This window comes from Globicephala melas, chromosome X (genome assembly GCF_963455315.2).
Source record: "Globicephala melas chromosome X, mGloMel1.2, whole genome shotgun sequence".
In the NCBI taxonomy this organism is placed as follows: domain Eukaryota; kingdom Metazoa; phylum Chordata; class Mammalia; order Artiodactyla; family Delphinidae; genus Globicephala; species Globicephala melas.
The window spans coordinates 83017115-83036706 of record NC_083335.1 but is presented as its reverse complement, the minus strand read 5'-3'; the positions used below and the strand labels follow the sequence as shown (position 1 = coordinate 83036706).

The 19592-nt window shown below is 41.9% G+C and overlaps 1 pseudogene; it reads left to right on the top strand.

The window, feature by feature from the left end:
* Window positions 1-7404: 7404 nt before the first annotated feature.
* On the top strand, window positions 7405-7496 carry LOC132594608 (U6 spliceosomal RNA; annotated as a pseudogene).
* Window positions 7497-19592: the final 12096 nt, after the last annotated feature.

Genomic DNA, 19592 nt, shown 5'->3' with positions numbered 1-19592 from the left:
TTATTTTTGTGTATGGTGTTAGGGAGTGATCTAATTTCATACATTTACATGTACCTGTCCAGTTTTCCCAACACCACTTATTGAAGACGCTATCCTTTCATAACTGGACATTCCTGCCTCGTTTATCAAAGATAAGATGACCACATGTGCATGGGTTTATCTCTGGGCTTTCTATCCTGTTCCATTCATCTATCTTTCTGTTTCTGTGCCAGTACCATATTCTCTTGATTACTGTAGCTTTGTAGTATAGTATGAAGTTAGGGAGCCTGATTCCTCCAGTTCCGTTTTTCATTCTCAAGATTGCTTTGGCTATTTGGGGTCTTTTGTGTTTACATACAAATTGTAAAATTTTTTGTTCTAGTTCTGTGAAAAATGCCAGTGGTAGTTTGATAGGGATTGCATCGAATCTGTAGATTGCTTTGGGTACTAGAGTCATTTTCACAATGTTGATTCTTCCAATCCAAGAACATGGTATATCTCTCCATCTATTTGTTTCATCTTTAATTTCTTTCATCAGTGTCTTATAATTTTCTGCATACAGGTCTTTTGTTTCCTTAGGTAGGTTTATTCCTAGATATTTTATTCTTTTTGTTGCAATGGTAAATGGGAGTGTTTTCTTGATTTCACTTTCAGATTTTTCATCATCAGTTTATAGGAATGCCAGAGATTTCTGTGCATTAATTTTGTGTCCTGATACTTTACCAAATTCATTGATTAGCTCTAGTAGTTTTCTGGTAGCATCTTTAGGATTCTCTATGTATAATATCATGTCATCTGCAAACAGTGACAGCTTTACTTCTTCTTTTCCGATTTGGATTCCTTTTATTTCCTTTTCCTCTCTGATTGCTGTGGCTAAAACTTCCAAAACTATGTTGAATAAGAGTGGTGAGAGTGGGCAACCTTGTCTTGCTCCTGACCTTAGTGGAAATGCTTTCAGTTTTTCACCATTGAGGACGATGTTGGCTGTGGGTTTGTCATATATGGCCTTTATTATGTTGAGGAAAGTTCCCTCTATGCCTACTTTCTGCAGGGTTTTTATCATAAATGGGTGTTGAATTTTGTCAGAAGCTTTCTCTGCATCTATTGAGATGATCATATGGTTTTTCTCCTTCAGTTTGTTAATATGGTTTATCACATTGATTGTTTTGCATATATTGAAGAATCCTTGCATTCCTGGAATAAACCCCACTTGATCATGGTGCATGATCCTTTTAATGCCCTGCTCGATTCTATTTGCTAGTATTTTGTTTAGGATTTTTGCATCTACGTTCATCAGTGATATTGGCCTGTCGTTTTCTTTCTTTGTGATATCCTTGTCTGGTTTTGGTATCAAGGTGATGGTGGCCTCGTAGAATGAGTTTGGGAGTGTTCCTCTCACTGCTATATTTTGGAAGAGTTTGACAAGGATAGGTGTTAGCTCTTCTCTAAATGTTTGATAGAATTCTCCTGTGAAGACTTCTGGTCCTGGGCTTTTTTTTGTTGGAAGATTTTTAATCACAGTTTCAATTTCGGCACTTTTGATTGGTCTGTTCATATTTTCTATTTCTTCCTGATTCAGTCTTGGCAGGTCATGCATTTCTAAGAATTTGTCCATTTCTTCCAGGTTGTCCATTTTATTGGCATAGAGTTGCTTGTAGTAATCTCCCATGATCATTTGTTTTTCTGTAGTGTCAGTTGTTACTTCTCCTTTTTCATTTCTAATTCTATTGATTTGACTGTTCTCCTTTTTTTCTTGATGAGTCTGTCTTCTGGTTTATCAATTTTTTTTATCTTCTCAAAGAACCAGCTTTTAGTTTTATTGACCTTTGCTATCGTTTCCTTCATTTCTTTTTCATTTATTTCTGATCTGATCTTTATGATTTCTTTCCTTCTGCTAACTTTGAGGGTTTTTTGTTCTTCTTTCTCTAATTGCTTTAGGTGCAAGATTAGGTTGTTTATTCGAGATGTATCCTGTTCCTTAAGGTAGGATTGTATTGCTATAAACTTCCCTCTTAGAACTGCTTTTGCTGCATCCCATAGGTTTTGGGTCGTCGTGTCTCCATTGTCATTTGTTTCTAGGTATTTTTTGATTTCCTCTTTGATTTCTTCAGTAATCACTTCGTTATTAAGTAGTGTATTGTTTAGCCTCCATGTGTTTGTATTTTTTACAGATCTTTTTCTGTAATTGATATCTAGTCTCATAGCATGGTGGTTGGAAAAGATACTTGATACAATTTCAATTTTTCAAAATTTACCAAGTCTTGTTTTGTGACCCAAGATATGATCTATCCTGGATAATGTTCCATGAGCACTTGAGAAAAGTGTGTATTCTGTTGTTTTTGAATGGAATGCCCTATAAATATCAACTAAGCCCATCTTGTTTAATGTATCATTTAAAGCTTGTGTTTCCTTATTTATTTTCATTTTGGATGTTCTGTCAATTGGTGAAAGTGAGGTGTTAAAGTCCCCTACTATGAGTGTGTTACTGTCGATTTCCCCTTTTATGGCTGTTAGTATTTGCCTTATGTATTGAGGTGCTCCTATGTTGGGTGTATAAATATTTACAATTGTTATATCTTCTTCTTGGATCTATCCCTTCATCATTATGTAGTGTCCTTCTTTGTCTCTTCTAATAGTCTTTATTTTAAACTCTATTGTTTCTGATATAATAATTGCTACTCCAGTTTTCTTTTGGTTTCCCATTGCATGGAATATCTTTTTCTGTCCCCTTACTTTTATTCGTATGTGTCTCTAGGTCTGAGGTGGGTCTCTTGTAGACAGCATATATATGGATCTTGTTTTTGTATCCATTCAGCCAATCTGTGTCTTTTGGTGGGAGCATTTAGTCCATTTACATTTAAGGTAGTTATCAATATGTATGTTCCTATTCCCATTTTCTTAATTGTTTTGAGTTTATTATTGTAGGTCTTTTCCTTCTCTTGTGTTTCTTGCCTAGAGAAGTTCCTTTAGCATTTGTTTTAAAGCTGGTTTTGTGGTGCTGAACTGTCTCAGCTTTTGCTTGTCTGTAAAGGTTTTAATTTCTCCATCAAATCTGAATGAGATCCTTGCTGGGTAATCTTGGTTGCAGGTTTTTCTCCTTCATCACTTTAAATATGTCCTGCCAGTCCCTTCTGGCTTGCAGAGTTTCTGCTGAGAGATCAGCTGTTAACCTTATGGGGATTCCCTTGTGTGTTATTTGTTGTTTTTCTCCTGCTGCTTTTAATATGTTTTCTTTGTATTTAATTTTTGAAAGTTTGATTAATACGTGTCTTGGCATATTTCTCCTTGGATTTATCCTGTATGGGACTTTCTGTGGTTCCTGGACTTGATTAACTATTTCCTTTCCCATATTAGGGAAGTTTTCAACTATAATCTCTTCAAATATCTTCTCAATCCTTTTCTCTTTCTCTTCTTTTTCTGGAACCACTATAATTCGAATGTTGGTGTGTTTAATATTGTCCCAGAGGTCTCTGAGACTGTCCTCAGTTCTTTTCATTCTGTTTTCTTTATTCTGCTCTGCAGTAGCTGTTTCCACTATTTTATCTTCCAGGTCACTTATCCGTTCTTCTGCCTCAGTTATTCTGCTATTGATCCCATCTAGAGTATTTTTAATTTCATTTTTTGTGTTGTTCATCATTGCTTATTTAATCTTTAGTTTTTCTAGGTCCTTGTGAAATGTTTCTTGCATTTTCTCTATTCTATTTCCAAGGTTTTGAATCATCTTTACTATCATTTTTCTGAATTATTTTTCAGGTAGACTGCCTATTTCCTCTTCTTTTGTTAGGTCTGGTGGGTTTTTATCTTGCTCCTTCATCTGCTGTGTGTTTTTCTGTCTTCTCATTTTGCTTATCTTACTGTGTTTGGGGTCTCCTTTTTAAAGGCTGCAGGTTCGTAGTTCTCATTTTGTAGGCTTCCTTGTGGAGGAGACTAGTGCCTGTGTTCTGGTGGATGAGACTGGATCTTGTCTTTCTGGTGGGCAGGTCCACGTCTGGTGGTGTGTTTTGGCGTGTCTGTGGACTTATTATGATTTTCATCAGCCTCTCTGCTAATGGGTGGGGTCATGTTCCTGTTTTGCTAGTTGTTTGGTATAGGGTGTCCAGCACTGTAGCTTGCTGGTCGTTGAGTGAAGCTGGTTGCTGGTGTTGAGATGGAGATCTCTGGGAGATTTTTGCCGTTTGATATTATGTGGAGCTGGGAGGTCTCTTGTGGACCAGTGTCCTGAAGTTGGCTCTCCCACCTCAGAGGCACAGCACTGACTCCTGGCTGCAGCACCTAGAGCCTTTCATACACACGGCTCAGAATAAAAGGGAGAAAAAGTAGAATGAAAGAAAGAAAGAAAGAAAGAAAGAAAGAAAGAAAGAAAGAAAGAAAGAAAGAAAGAAAGAAAGAAAGACAGGCGGGAGGGAGGGAGGGAGGAGGGAAGGAAGGAAGAAAGGAAAGAAAGAAGATAAAACAAAATAAGATAAAATAAAATAAAGTTATTAAAATAAAAACATAATTTTTAAGAAAAAAAATTTTTTTAGAGGAAAAAAAAAACGCACTGATAGAACCCTAGGACTAATGGTGGAAGCAAAGCTATACAGACAAAATCTCCCACAGAAGCATACACATACACACTCACAAAAAGAGGAAAAGGGGGGCTTCCCTGGTGGCGCAGTTGTTGAGAGTCTGCCTGCTGATGCAGGGGACACGGGTTTGTGCCCCGGTCTGGGAAGATCCCACATGCCGTGGAGAGGCTAGGCCCGTGAGCCATGGCTGCTGAGCCTGCGCGTCCAGAGCCTGTGCTCCGCAACGGGAGAGGCCACAACAGTGAGAGGTCCGCGTACTGCAAAAAAAAAAAAAAAAAAAAAAAGAAGAAAAGGGGAAAAAATCATAAATCTTGCTCTCAAAGTCCACCTCCTCCATTTGGGATGATTTGTTGTCTATTCATGTATTCCACAGATGCAGGTACATCAAGTTGATTGTGGAGATTTAATCCGCTGCTTCTGAGGCTTCTGGGAGGGATTTCCCTTTCTCTTCTTTCTTCTCACAGCTCCTGGGGCTCAGCTTTGGATTTGGCCCCGCCTCTGCGTTTAGGTAGCCGGAGGGCGTCTGTTCTTCGCTCAGACAGGACGGGGTTAAAGGAGCAGCTGCTTCGAGGACTCTGGCTCACTCAGGCCGTGGGTAGGGAGGGGTATGGAGTGCGGGGAGAGCCTGCGGCGGCAGAGGCCAGCGTGATGCACCAGGCTGAGGCGCGCCATGCGTTCTCCCGGGGAAGTTGTCCCTGGATCCCAGGACCCTGGCAGTGGCGAGCTGCACAGCCTCCCCGGGAGGGGGGTGTGGATAGTGACCTATGCTCACACACAGGCTTCTTGGTGGTGGCAGCAGCAGCCTTAGCGTCCCATGCTCGTCTCTGGGGTCCGAGCTGTTAGCCGCTGCTCTCGCCCATCTCTGGAGCTCCTTTAAGCAGTGCTCTTTATCCCCTCTCCTCGTGCACCAGGAAACAAAGAGGGAAGAAAAAGTCTCTTTTCTCTTTGGCAGGTCCAGACTTTTCCCCGGACTCCCTCCCAGCTAGCCGTGGTGCACTAACCCCCCGCAGGCTGTGTTCAGTCCTCTCCCTGCGCCCCGCCCATCCCGGCAGGTGAGCAGACAAGCCTCCTCAGACAAGCCTCTCGGGCTGCTGAGTGCCGGTTGTCACTGATCCTCTGTGCGGGAATCTCTCCTCTTTGCCCTCCGCACCCCTGTTGCTGTGCTCTCCTCCACGACTCCGAAGCTTTCCCCCTCTGCCTCCCGCAGTCTCCACCCGCGAAAGGGCTTCCTAGTGTGTGGAAACCTTTTCTCCTTCACAGCTCCCTCCCACTGGTGCAGGTCCTGTCCCTATCCTTTTGTCTCTGTTTATTCTTTTTTCTTTTGTCCTACCCAGGTACGTGGGGACTTTCTTGCCTTTTGGGAGGTCTGAGGTCTTCTGCCTGCGTTCAGTAGTTGTTCTGTAGGAGTTGTTCCACGTGTACATGTATTTCTGGTGTATCTGTGGGGAGGATGGTGATCTCCGCGTCTTACTCTTCCACCATCTTCCCCTATCTCTCCCTACAATACAGTATTGTTAACTATACTCACCCTGTTGTACATGAGTTCTCTGGAATTTATTCATCTTATAACTGAAAGTTTGTACACTTTGACCAACATCTCCCTATTTCCCCTACACCCAGTGCCTGGTAACCATCAGTCTACTCTCTGTTTCTATGAGTTTGATGTTTTTAGATTCCACATATAAGTGAGATCATATAGTACTTGTTTTTCTATGTCTGACTTTCTCATGTAGCATAATGCCCTCAACGGCAATCCACATTGACACAGATGGCAGAATTTACTCATTTCTCATGGCTGAATAATGTTCTGTTGTATGTATATACCACATCTTCTTTACCCGTTCATCCACTGATGGACACGAAGGTTGTTTCCATATCTTGGCTATTGTGAATAATGCTGCAATAAAATGGGAGTGTTGATATCTCTTCAATATCTTGTTTTCATTTCCTTTGGAAATATACAAAGAAGTGGGATTGCTGGATCATATGATAGTCCTATTTTTAATTTTTGAGGAAGCTCCATACTGTATTTTTAGTGGCTGCACCAATTTACATTCCCACCAACAGTGCACGAGGACTCCCTTTTCTCCACATCCTTGCCAACACTTGTTATCTCTTGTCATCTTGATGATAGCCATTCTAACAGGTGGAAGGTGACATCTCATTGTAGCTTTGATTTGCATTTCCTTAATAATTAGTGATGTTGAACATCTGTTCACGTACCTGTTGGCCATTTGTATGTCCTCTTTGGGAAAAAAATGTCTATTCAGGTCCTCTGCCCATTTTTAAATTACATTATTTGATTTTTGCTATTGAGTTGTATGAGTTCCTTATAGATTTTGGATATAAAACCCTTATTTTTTTGGTTTGCAAATATTTTCTCCCATTCCACAGCTTGCCTCTTTATTCTGTCAATTGTTTCTTATGTTGAGCAGAAGCTTTTTATTTTGATGTAGATCCACTTGTATATTTTTTATTTTCTTGCTTGCACTTTTGGTATCATACCCCCAAAGTCAGTATATTATACACCTGTAACATATAATGTTGTACAGCAACTATGCTTCAATTAAAAAATTTTAAAAGAGCTAAGATTATAAAACTTCTAAAAAAAGGAGAAAATCTTAGTGACCTTGGAGTTCACAAAAATTTCTTGATTACAGCACAAAAAAACAAACTACAAAAGAAAAAAATAAATAAATTGAACTTCAAAATTAAAACATTTTGCTCTTTCAAAGACACTGTTAAGAAAATGAAGAGGTAAGTGAGAGCCTGGGAAAAAATAATTTGCAAAACACATACCCAACAAATGACTTGTAACTAGAATATATAAACAGCTCTGACAACCTAATAAAAGGAAGATCAACAGTGCTCATTTCAGTGATACAGAGAAGATTAGCATGGCCCCTGCACAAGGATAACATACAGATTCATGAAGAATTCCATATTTTTCAGTTATAAGGTAAATAAGTACTAGGGAGGTAGTGTACAGCATGATAAATATAATTATCATTGCTGTATGTTATATGTGAAAGTTGTTAAGAGAGCAAATCTTGAGTTCTCTTCACAAATAGAATTTTTTTTCTTTTTCTTTTATTTTGTATCTGTATGAGATAATGGATGTTCACTAAACTTATTGGGGTAATCATTTCATGAAGTATGTAAGTCAAATCATTATACTGTACATCTTAAACTTATACAGTGCTGTATATTAATTGCATTTCCATCAAACTAGAAGGAAAAAAATTTTTAATAGAAAAAAGCTCACAAAAAATAAATCTCCAGGTTCAGATGGTTTCACTGAAGAATTTACCCAACATTCAGAAAATAACACCAATTTTACATAATGCCTTCCAGAAAATGGAAGAAACATTACTTATTTTTAGACTAATATTACCCTGATACTTCTGAGTATCATTATATCTAATACATTTTCACTTATTTGGTATTACACATCTATTATGGATGAAGACAACCCGAATAGGTCTGTCTCTTAGAACTGGCCTTATATACTGAACAAACACCCCCTGGGTGAAGACACAATAGGAGTGGCTCTATGCCTCCCCACCTGGCTTTTGCAGAAGTGACCCAACCATAATGACTTATGTATGTATCTCTGAAAACTGAAACTATGTGAAGCAAGCTGAAGAGGGACTAGCCTCAGCTTTGACCCTTTATCTCTGCACCATGTTGGGAGGGAGAAGAGGAAGACTGCTAGAGGGTCCTGTGGCTGGAACTTTTGCACTCAGGAGGGCAGTTTCTGAGGGTCTGGACACGATGTGGGTAAGGATTCCACGTGACTGTAGACCACATGACGTGCTGGATGCCCCCCAGAGAGAATTCCTTTTGCCTTTGGTAAACCCTTGCCCCACTTTCCTTAGCCCCGCACCAAGTCATATTCCAGCATCTGGCAGGGGCTGCACCTTTACTCTTGGACAGCCTACCCTCGGCTCTGCATCAGAGATTTGCCTTCTGAGGAGATTACTGGCCTGAATTATCGACGGCCTGCTAAGGTCCCACTGGCAGTCGGCTGGCACTTCTGGATGAAAGGGGTATTCTGTTTGGAAGACAGTGCCTGCTTGGGGGGGGGGTGGTGACCAGACGTAAGAGACACCATTGCCCATGGCCTGAGACGATTTTAAAAGAGAATCTTGTGCTTAAGTTGTCCCAAACCACAAGCATCTACGCCTGGCACTTTTTTTTTTTTTCAGATGAGAGCATTTATTGAGCTAAGCCCCCTTCTTAGGACTTTGCCTGTACTGTCCGTTTCTTCAAGGGCCCTATGAGGTAGGTGCTCCCATTGCCCCATTTTGCAGATGAGGAAACTGAGGCACAGAGAGGTGTGTCACTGGCTCAAGGTAGAGTGGGGAACAGGTTCCTGCTCTGAGTCAGGAAGTCACCTACTCTATGGGAAGTGGTGCGGTTGGGCTCCAAGCCCACCCTGCTGTCGGCTGAGGCCTGGAGTGTGGTGTAAACCTGGGCTTCTTCCTGCGGGGGCTGGAAGGATGTGCCTGGGTGCAGTGCTGGGGCCTGGGAAGCTCCCAGGTTTGAGCCAAGATCACCCAGGCTATGCCCTCCCCACAGGCCTCAGCCTACCTGAAACAGAACAAGTACCAGCAGGCGGAGGAACTGCACAAAGAAATCCTCAGCAGGGAGGCCCTGCCTGCCCCTCTTGATGAGCCCCCAGCCCCTCCCCTCTGCCCCAGGGGGCTCCTCAGCATCCCCACCACAATGGCCCCATCTGTTCCCCAGGAGCCCCCAACAAAGGCACAGCTGGTGATGCAGAACAGCAGGTGAGGACATACGCCTGGCACTCTTACTCTCCATCTTCCTCACACCAGATAACCTGCCGCTTGCCAAGACCAACTACTAGTTCTTCTTGCTCCTGGGCTTCTGGTATTAACAAAGGACTGGAAGTACAATGCGCAGGCTTGGGCTTCAGAGCACCCACCCCTTGCGTGGTTTTGGTCCAATCACCAGCAGAGGGGACGGAAAGACACGCGAGAGGACCTTCAGAAAAAACGCTGGATCGTGGCGGGAACTTCAGGAATGTCCAAACTGGGGGCTCCATAAGCAATGGACTGGACTGAGCAGGTTAAGGGTAAGGAGAGTGAGTGGCCACGGAGGACCTCCCTCTAGTGACAAGTTTGGGAGGTGGGCAAGGAAAAATAGTCTGGACCTCATACCTGGCAGAGACAAACTTAGGCGTGAGGGATGTAGTTAAAGAAGGAAGCTTTCTCTGGATAAAATACTAATACTATGAAAAATGAATTTTAAAATAATGGCATATTAAGCTTTTTATTATGAAAAGTGAAGAGAATAAACTAATAGAAACCAAAATAATAACAACCTAGATTATTTAAAATAACTGTATTGGAGTATAGTTGACATACTATAAGCTGCATTTAAAGCCTATGATTTGGGGCTTCCCTGGTGGCTCAGTGGTTGAGAGTCTGCCTGCCGATGCAGGGGTCACGGGTTCATGCCCCAGTCCGGGAAGATCCCACATGCTGCGGAGCGGCTGGGCCCGTGAGCCATGGCTGCTGAGCCTGTGCGTCCTGAGCCTGTGCTCCGCAACGGGAGAGGGCACAGCAGTGAGAGGCCCGCGTACCACACACACACACACACAAAAAGCCTATTATTTGATAAATTCTGATGTATGTATACACCTGAAAACCATGAGCAAAACAAGGAATACACTCACATTGTTCGTTTTTTTTAAAAAAATAAATTTATTTATTTATTTTTGGCTGCATTGGGTCTCCGTTGCTGTACGTGGGCAAGGGCTTTCTCTGGTTGCGGCGAGCTGGGGGTTACTCTTTGTTGCGGTGCACAGATTTCTCATTGCAGTGGCCTCTCTTGTTGCAGAGCACAGGCTCTAGGCACGCAGGCTTTGGTAGTTGTGGCACGTGGGCTCAGTAGTTGTGGCTCGCAGGCTCCAGAGTGCAGGCTCAGTAGATGTGGCACATGGGCTTTGTTGCTCCGCAGCATGTGGAATCTTCCCAGACGAGGGCTCAAACCCGTGTCCCCTAATTGGCAGGCAGACTCCCAACCACTGCGCCACCAGGAAAGCCCACATTGTTCGTTTTTGTAGTTCACCCTCCTCTCTATCCACCATCCACAGCCAGTGATCAGCTTTCTGTCACTGTAGATCAGTTTGAAATTTTGACATTTTTTAAATAAGTGGAACAATGAAATACGCATTCTTTGGTCTGGCTTCTTTCACCAGCATAATCATTTTGAAATTCATTCATGGTCATATCAATAGCTCGTTCCTTTTTATTCCCGAGTAGTAAGCCATTGTATAATATACAACAATTTGTTCAGGTGTTCTTTTATTTTTTTTAAACATCTTTATTGGAGTATCTTTATTGGAGTATAATTGCTTAACAATGGTATGTTAGTTTCTGCTTTATAACAAAGTGAATCAGTTATACATATACATATGTTCCCATATCTCTTCCCTCTTGCATCTCCCTCCCTCCCACCCTCCCTATCCCACCCCTCTAGGTGGTCACAAAGCACCAGCTGATCTCCCTGTGCTATGCGGCTGCTTCCCACTAGCTATCTCTTTTACTTTTGGTAGTATATATAAGTCCATGCTACTCTCTCACTTCGTCCCAGCTTACCCTTCCCCCTCCCCATGTCCTCAAGTCCATTCTCTACGTCTGCATCTTTATTCCTGTCCTGCCCATAGGTTCTTCATAACCATTTTTTTTGTTAGAGTCCATATATATGTGTTAGCATACAGTACTTTTTTTTCTCTTTCTGACTTACTTCACTCTGTATGACAGACTCTAGGTCCATCCACCTCACTACAAATAACTCTATTTCATTTCTTTTTATGGCTGAGTAATATTCCATTGTATATATGTGCCACATCTTCTTTATCCATTCATCTGTCGATGGACACTTAGGTTGCTTCCATGTCCTGGATGTTGTAAATAGAGCTGCAATGAACTTTGTGGTACATGACTCTTTTTGAATTATGGTTTTCTCAGGGTATATGCCCAGTAGTGGGATTGCTGGATCGTAAGGTAGTTCTATTTTTAGTTTTTTCAGGAACCTCCATACTTTTCTCCATAGTGGCTGTATCAATTTACATTCCCACCAACAGTGCAAGAGGGTTCCCTTTTCTCCACATACTCTGCAGCATTTATCATTTGTAGATATTTTGATGCTGGCCGTTCTGACCAGTATGAGGTGATACCTCATTATAGTTTTGATTTGCATTTCTCTATTGATTAGTGATGTTGAGCATCCTTTCATGTGTTTGTTGGCAATCTGTATGTCTTCTTTGGAGAAATGTCTATTTAGGTCTTCTGCCCAGTTTTAGATTGGGTTGTTTTTTTTTTGATATTGAACTGCATGAGCTGCTTGTAAATTTTGGAGATTAATCCATTGTCAGTTGCTTCATTTGCAAACATTTTCTCCCATTCTGAGGGTTGTCTTTTCGTCTTGTATATGGCTTCTTTTCCTGTGCAAAAGTTTTTAAGTTTCATTAGGTCCCATTTGTTTATTTTTGGTCTTATTTCCATTACTCTGGGAGGTGGATCAAAAAAAATCTTGCTGTGATTTATGTCATAGAGTGTTCTTTCAGGCTTCCCTGGTGGCGCAGTGGTTGAGAGTCCGCCTGCTGATGCAGGGGACATGGGTTCGTGCCCCGGTCCAGGAAGATCCCACATGCCGCAGAACGGCTGGGCCTGTGAGCTGTGGCCGCTGAGCCTGCGCATCCTGAGCCTGTGCTCCACAACGGGAGAGGCCACAACAGTCAGAGGCCCGTGTACCGCAAAAAAAAAAAAAAGTGTTCTTTCTATGTTTTCCTCTTAGAGTTTTATAGTGTCTGGTCTTACATTTAAGTCTTTAATCCATTTTGAGTTTATTTTTGTGTATTTTGTTAGGGAGTGTTTTAATTTCATTCTTTTAAATGTAGCTGTCTAGTTTTCCCAGCACCACTTATTGAAGAGACTGTCTTTTCTCCACTGTATATCCTTGCCTCCTTTGTCATAGATTAGTTGACCGTAGGTGCATGGGTTTATCTCTGGGCTTTCTATCCTGTTCCATTGATCTATATTTCTGTTTTTGTGCCAGTACCATATTGTCTTGATTACTGTAGCTTTGTGGTAGAGTCTGAGGTCAGGGAATCTGATTCCTCCAGCTCCGTTTTTTGTGGGGTTTTTTTGTCCCCTCAAGATCGTTTTGACTCTTTGAGGTCTTTTGTCTCCATACAAATTTTAAGATTTTTTGTTCTAGTTCTGTGACAAATGTCACTGGTAGTTTGATAGGGATTGTATTGAATCTGTAGATTGCTTTGGGTAGTATAGTCGTTTTCACAATATTGATTTTTCCAATCCAATAACATGGTATATCTATCTCCCCATCTGTTTGTGTCATCTTTGATTTCTTTCATCAGTGTCTTATAGTTTTCTGGTATAGTTCTTTTACCTCCTTAGGTAGGTTTATGGAATCCTTCCTTGTGGTTCCCTCTTTATATCTTTTCGTTTAGAAGATAATTTCTGCTAGTCTTCAGGATTTTGTCATTGATAGTTGCTCTGTAAATAGTTGTAGTTTTGGTGTGCCTGTGGGAGGAGGTGAGCTCAGGGTCTTCCTCTCCACCGTCTTGGCCACCTCCCACAGGCTTAGTGTTTAAACTGCTCCAGCAGTCTTTACCTTGGTCCCTTACACTCACCCGTTATTGGAGAAGGCAATACTACCACCGCTTTCAGCTGCCTTTCTCATCTTTTTTTTTTTTTAACATCTTTATTGGGGCATAATTGCTTTACAATGGTGTGTTAGTTTCTGCTTTACAACAAAATGAATCAGTTATATATATACAGATGTTCCCATATCTCCTCCCTCTTGTGTCTCCCTCCCATCCTCCCTATCCCACCCCTCTAGGTGGTCACAAACCACCGAGCTGATCTCCCTGTGCTATACGGCTGCTTCCCACTAGCTATCTACCTTACGTTTGGTAGCGTATACAAGTCCATGCCTCTCTCTCGCTTTGTCACAGCTTACCCTTCCCCCTCCCCATATCCTCAAGTCCATTCTCTAGTAGGTCTGTGTCTTTATTCCTGTCTTACCCCTAGGTTCTTCATGACATTTTTGTTTCTTAAATTCCATCTTGACTTACTGTGTTTTCCACTGAATATCTGCTGGCTATCTTGTTCTTCTCATGTCTTAGGTCCATCAGATTCTGTGCCATTATTTCCTTGTTCTACTGTTACACAGATGCCAACAGGTCCTGTGGCTAGTGGTGATTTGTGTCCACCTATGTGCATTTTAAGGTCTATGTGAATAGTGTATCATCATGCTGCATTATAAATGTTGATGGTAATACTTATTTTCGCTATCTAGTTGTTTTGTTTCTAAGCATAGATTAAGAGAGATTGATAGACCATGTTAGCACCATCACCATTTTCTGATTCTGTCACCTAGATTTCGTTCTTGTTAAGTTTACCATATTTTTATACAACTATTTTTTAAGTATTTAAAAGTAAATAATTATAGAATCCTTTTGATTTCCTCTGAAATATTTTAGTATGTTTTTTTAAATAAAAGAACATTTTCCTCAAGAAGAATCATACTACTACCACAACTGAAAAACATAACAATCCCCCAATATCCTCATCTTTCAAGCAGCCCCTATATAGATTTCCTCCCTTGTCCTCACAATCGCTTTCACAAGTGAGATTATTTCAAACCAGTGTCCACATGTTGCGTAGAGTCTTTTAAGAATTTCTTAATCAAGAATGTCTATTGGGACTTCCCTCGTGGTGCAGTGGTTAAGAATCCACCTGCCAATGCAGGGGACACGGGTTCGAGCCCTGGCCCAGGAAGATCTCACGTGCCGTGAAGCAACTAAGCCCATGTGCTACAACTACTGAGCATGTGCTCTAGAACCCGTGAGACAACTACTGAGCCCGTGTGCCACAACTACTGAAGCCTGCGCACCTAGGGCCTGTGCTCCGCGATAAGAGAAGGCACTGCAGTGAGAAGCCCATGCACCACAACGAAGAGTAGCCCCACTCGCCACAACTAGAGAAAGCCCACGTGCAGCAACAAAGACCCAACACAGCCAAAAAATAAAATTAATTAATTAATTTTTAAAAATTTGATATAAAAAGAATCTGCCTGCCAATGCAGGGGACATGGGTTCAAGCCCTGGTCCAGGAAGATCCCACATACCATGGAGCAACAGCCTGTGCGCCACAACTACTGAGCCTGTGCTGTAGAGCCCACAAGCCACAACTACTGAGCTCGTGCACCACAACTACTGAAGCCCGTGCTCCCTAGAGCCCACTTGCCACAACTACTGAGCCCACGTACTGCAACAACGGAAGCCTGCGTGCCTAGAGCCTGTGCTCCACAACAAGAAAAGCCACTGCAATGAGAAGCCCGTGCACCACAACAAAGAGTAGCCCCCGCTCGCCACAACTAGAGAAAGGCTGCATGCAGCAACGAAGACCCAATGCAGCCAAATAAAAATAAATTAATTTCAAAAATAAAAGAATGTCTACTATCACAAATATATTTTTCCTTTTATTTTTGGATTATGATTTTTCTCCTATGGAATTAATAGCTAGTGCATTTTGTTTTAGATAATTTCGGAAAATTGCTATTCAGAAAAGGTAGAGCATTGCTAAATAGGATCCTATAACCATCTCCCATAATTACATTCCATCCTTCAGAAGATATGCCATTATAATCTTTATTAAAACATTTCAAAGAGAAGTAGAGAGAATAATGTATAATGAAGCCCTTTGCACTTTCAACAGTCATTGACTTACTGCCTTTCTTGTTCTCATCAATTCCTCTACACTCCCTTTAAAGCACTATAATTAAAAATATTTTATTACATCTTTTCTACTGTCCTGAGCAGATGTCATAAAATAATGACACGATCCTAGGGAAATACGTGAGAATACACTAAGCCATATCTTGTGACTGACTCTAGAAATAAGGTGGGGAGTATAATGGGCTGGAGGGCTGAAGGTCACATCTGTTGCCAACCCTACACTGAGAAATGGTTGCACCTACCAACTGTAAAAAGAAATTTTTGGAACAATCATGAACATTTGTATAGGTTTAGGTTTGGGATGATGTTAAGGAATGTTCTTGGCCGTTATAATAAAGTTCTGGATTTCTAAGAGAATACCTTTAATTTTTAGAGATTCATTCTGAAGTCTTTGGATCTGAAATATTGGAAAGCCTGGGCTTGTTTTAAAAAGTCCACTAGGGTCCCTTCCTTCTACTTCCAGATGGATTTGGCCCTTTCCTCACTTCCCTCTCATACTCAGAAGATCCTATAATTCTGGTTTTTGCCTCCACAGGGAAATCCAACTCAAAGAAGATAGAAGAGTTTCTAGAGATGGTAGAAAAGCTGCAGCAAGGTCACACATCTCCTCGTGCTTGAGTCCGGGTCTGGGGTTTGGGGACATGATTCAGAGTTTCACAATTCAAACCTCAGGAAATTATTCCATTCTACTTTTATTTTAAAATTTAATTATTTGAACCAATTCAGAATTCAAGAAGTTAGATAGGATAGATGGCAAATGATTTCCCTAAACTCTTGTCTCCCATTTGCTTTCCCCAAAGGCAGTCAAGTAACAACTGTTATTAGATAATTTATGTATCCTCCCAGAGATCTTTTTATATATACAAGTATGGAGAAGTATAAATATATATAAATATGTAAAAATATATATAAGTATAAATATATATACATACCCACATTTTTTAATACACAAGTGGCAGAAAACCATGTAGATGGCTTTGCACCTTCCTTTTGTTGTTGTGCTGTGTGACAGAGGTGACATGAGCCCAGAGCCCACAGCAGAACTAGGGCAAAGGAATTCTGCCAAGTCCATTCTTAGTTTAAAATGCTGTGGTACAATTCCACTACTGGTCATATACCCTGAGAAAACCAAAATTCAAAAAGAGTCATGCACCAAAATGTTCATTGCAGCTCTATTTACAATAGCCTGGAGATGGAAACAACCTAAGTGCCCATCATCGGATGAATGGATAAAGAAGATGTGGCACATATATGCAATGGAATATTACTCAGCCATAAAAAGAAACGAAATTGAGCTATTTGTAATGAGGTGGATAGACCTAGAGTCTGTCATACAGAGTGAAGTAAGTCAGAAAGAGAAAGACAAATACCGTATGCTAACACATATATATGGAATTTAAGAAAAAAAAAGTCATGAAGAACCTAGGGGTAAGACAGGAATAAAGACACAGACCTACTAGAGAACGGACTTGAGGATATGGGGAGGGGGAAGGGTGAACTGTGACAAAGCGAGACAGGCATGGACATATATACACTACCAAACGTAAAATAGATAGCTAGTGGGAAGCAGCCGCATAGCACAGGAAGATCAGCTCGTGCTTTGTGACCACCTAGAGGGGTGGGATAGGGAGGGTGGGAGGGAGGGAGATGCAAGAGGGAAGAGATATGGGAACATATGTATATGTATAACTGATTCACTTTGTTATAAAGCAGAAACTAACACACCATTGTAAAGCAATTATACCCCAATAAAGATGTTAAAAAAAAAAGTTAAAAAAAACACAAAAAACGCTGTGGTAAGTCAGCCAAAACCAGATAAGTAGGAATTTTGGCACCTCTTCCTAGAATGGCACATCAGGCCTGCTCCCTGGGCAGAAATTAGGTAGAGAGGCCACAGGACAGGAACCTCAGAAACCACCTAACCTCATGAAAACAAAATGCCCCAGGGATGGTGGTATTCGAAGTTATTATTAGCACCTCAGAGAGTGCTCTGTGGCCTAAAGGTCATTAGTGCCCAAAGCAGTTAGTGACTTCAGAAATCCCTTGCTTGCGCTTATAACTCTGTGGACTCTTGATGGGCTCTGTGGGCTTGGCCCTGGGCAGATGCAGAGATGAAGACGCCTAGTTCCTACCTTGTGAGGAGTTGAGGATCCAACCTAGAAAATGAGTTGAGATGAACATTTTAAGGCCTTGGGTATTTTTTAAATAGATGGATGGGATGTGTTTTCCTTATATTTCCATGCTTTGTTTTGTTTTGTTTAAATCGCATCTCAGAAGTAGAATTGTAAGGTCTGTGTCCCACAGGTAGAACCCTGGCTTACAGAAAAACTGGGTACTTGAGGCCCAGGTGTTCTTGGGGAATTGGTAGAGGGCTCAGGGATGGTTGGGATGTTTTTCCTCAAGCTTAGACGCCCAGCTTTGCACTGATGATCCTGTAGCCAGAGGGGCAAGAGGAGAGATGCTTCTCAGTTCAGATCATTGAAACTGGGAAACTTGTGAAGAGATTAAGTTAAAGAGGACCGTGGCAAGAGTTCTCCAAGAGGCAGTGTGCTCCCTTTCGGGGGGATGGGGTTTGCAATCTGCCACCTGGCATGCAAGGGGGCAGCATTTTTTCCTTTTATCTAATGGGGCCAATCCCTTAGTCACAGATTTGTCATGTTCTTCCCCAACCCTTGTCAGGGATCTTAATAGGATGAGGCTGCAGGGAGATCTCTCCATTGGCTTCCCACAACAGAGAGTAAAATCTAGAAGCCCTTACCTCGGTTCACAAGGCCTTGTAGGATCTCCCTTCTCCCTTCACTCCACCTCACATCCTGGTACTCTCCACTTGCTCACCTGGTATCCTCCCTGTACCCTGGAACATGTACTTCCTGCCTCCCCAGCTTAAGGCATTTTCATTTGCTGTTCCCTCTGCCTGGAAATGTCCCCACACCCTCCCTTCCTTGAGAATTGTAGAGTCTGCTCATCTTCGTTAGTTGGGGCCCAGAAAGTTGTTCCTGTACTTAAAGAAGCACCTGCCACCCCTTCACTCTTTATCTCTGTATGCCTTATGTTATTATTGTTACTTTACAACACAGTTATCAACGGGATGTCAAATATCATGATCTATTTTTCTGTTCACTGTCCTTTTCTACCACTCATCACAGAAGCCCACGAGGGTCCTGCACATCTTTTGTGATGCAGGAGATACTCAATAAATGCATACTGAATGAAAGCAGGATGGACACTGTGTAAACACCCACCCCATCTCCACCTACTTCAAATGGCTGGCTGTCTCCAGCTCAATTTTCCATTCCCTCTGCAGCAGAAAGCCTTGATCCAAGGATTGAGGACCTTGTTAACCAGATTAAGGAGTTTCAAAAATGTGAGCTCAGGGACCTTGGATGGCTGGCTTAGCTCAGAGAGAAGGGCCTGGTCTTTGAAGCTTCTGTTTCTTCATCTGTATAATCTGGGGATGTCTGTCAAGTCATTTGAAATGCAACAATTTGAGGGGGAGCAGAGTTGAGTGCTTTGCTTACCCAATGTCTGGCTTTCTCTTCTCTGGCCCAGTGAAACAGAAAGCCAGTGACGAGGTGAGAGAGGCCCATGCCCTCTGGGAGACCAAACAGAAGGAATTAGATTCACGTAAGAGGTTCGAGAAGATGTCCATGGCATCTCTAAGTTGTAACTCCCCATGTCCGCCCTCAACCCAGGATTCCAGACACACAGATTTTAAAATGTGGTCCCCAAGGCCCACTTGGGTGTCCTGCCACCTCTTTGGCTTCAACTTCTACCTCTCACCCCCGCCCCCATACCACTAAAATGACAACAAACACAGAGTACACATTCATTTTCAGGACTTTTCACTCTCTGTTTCTTCTGTCTGTAGTGCTTTTCACCCTTGATAATCTAGATGTCCTCCTACTGCCTCTAGGAATTCAGCTCTCAGCTCAAACCTCAGCTCCTTATACAGATTTTAACTTCTCTTCCCATTGAAGAAATAGCAGCTGCCCCTACCTGATCATTCCTCTTTTCTTTACCTTGCTTGATTCTTTTTCTTTATAGCCCTTATCCCTACCTGACTTGATATATTTACATCTTCGTTATCATAGCTCTCCAATGCAATGTAAAGTTTGTGTAAAACTATGTTCATTCTGCACCATACTCACACTGCCATTTGTAAAAGCCATGCCTTTTAGCACTTACAGAGAATATGAGAACACATAGGGGAGAGGGCTGGTCTCAGAGTGATCTTTAGTAGCAAAAGGGAT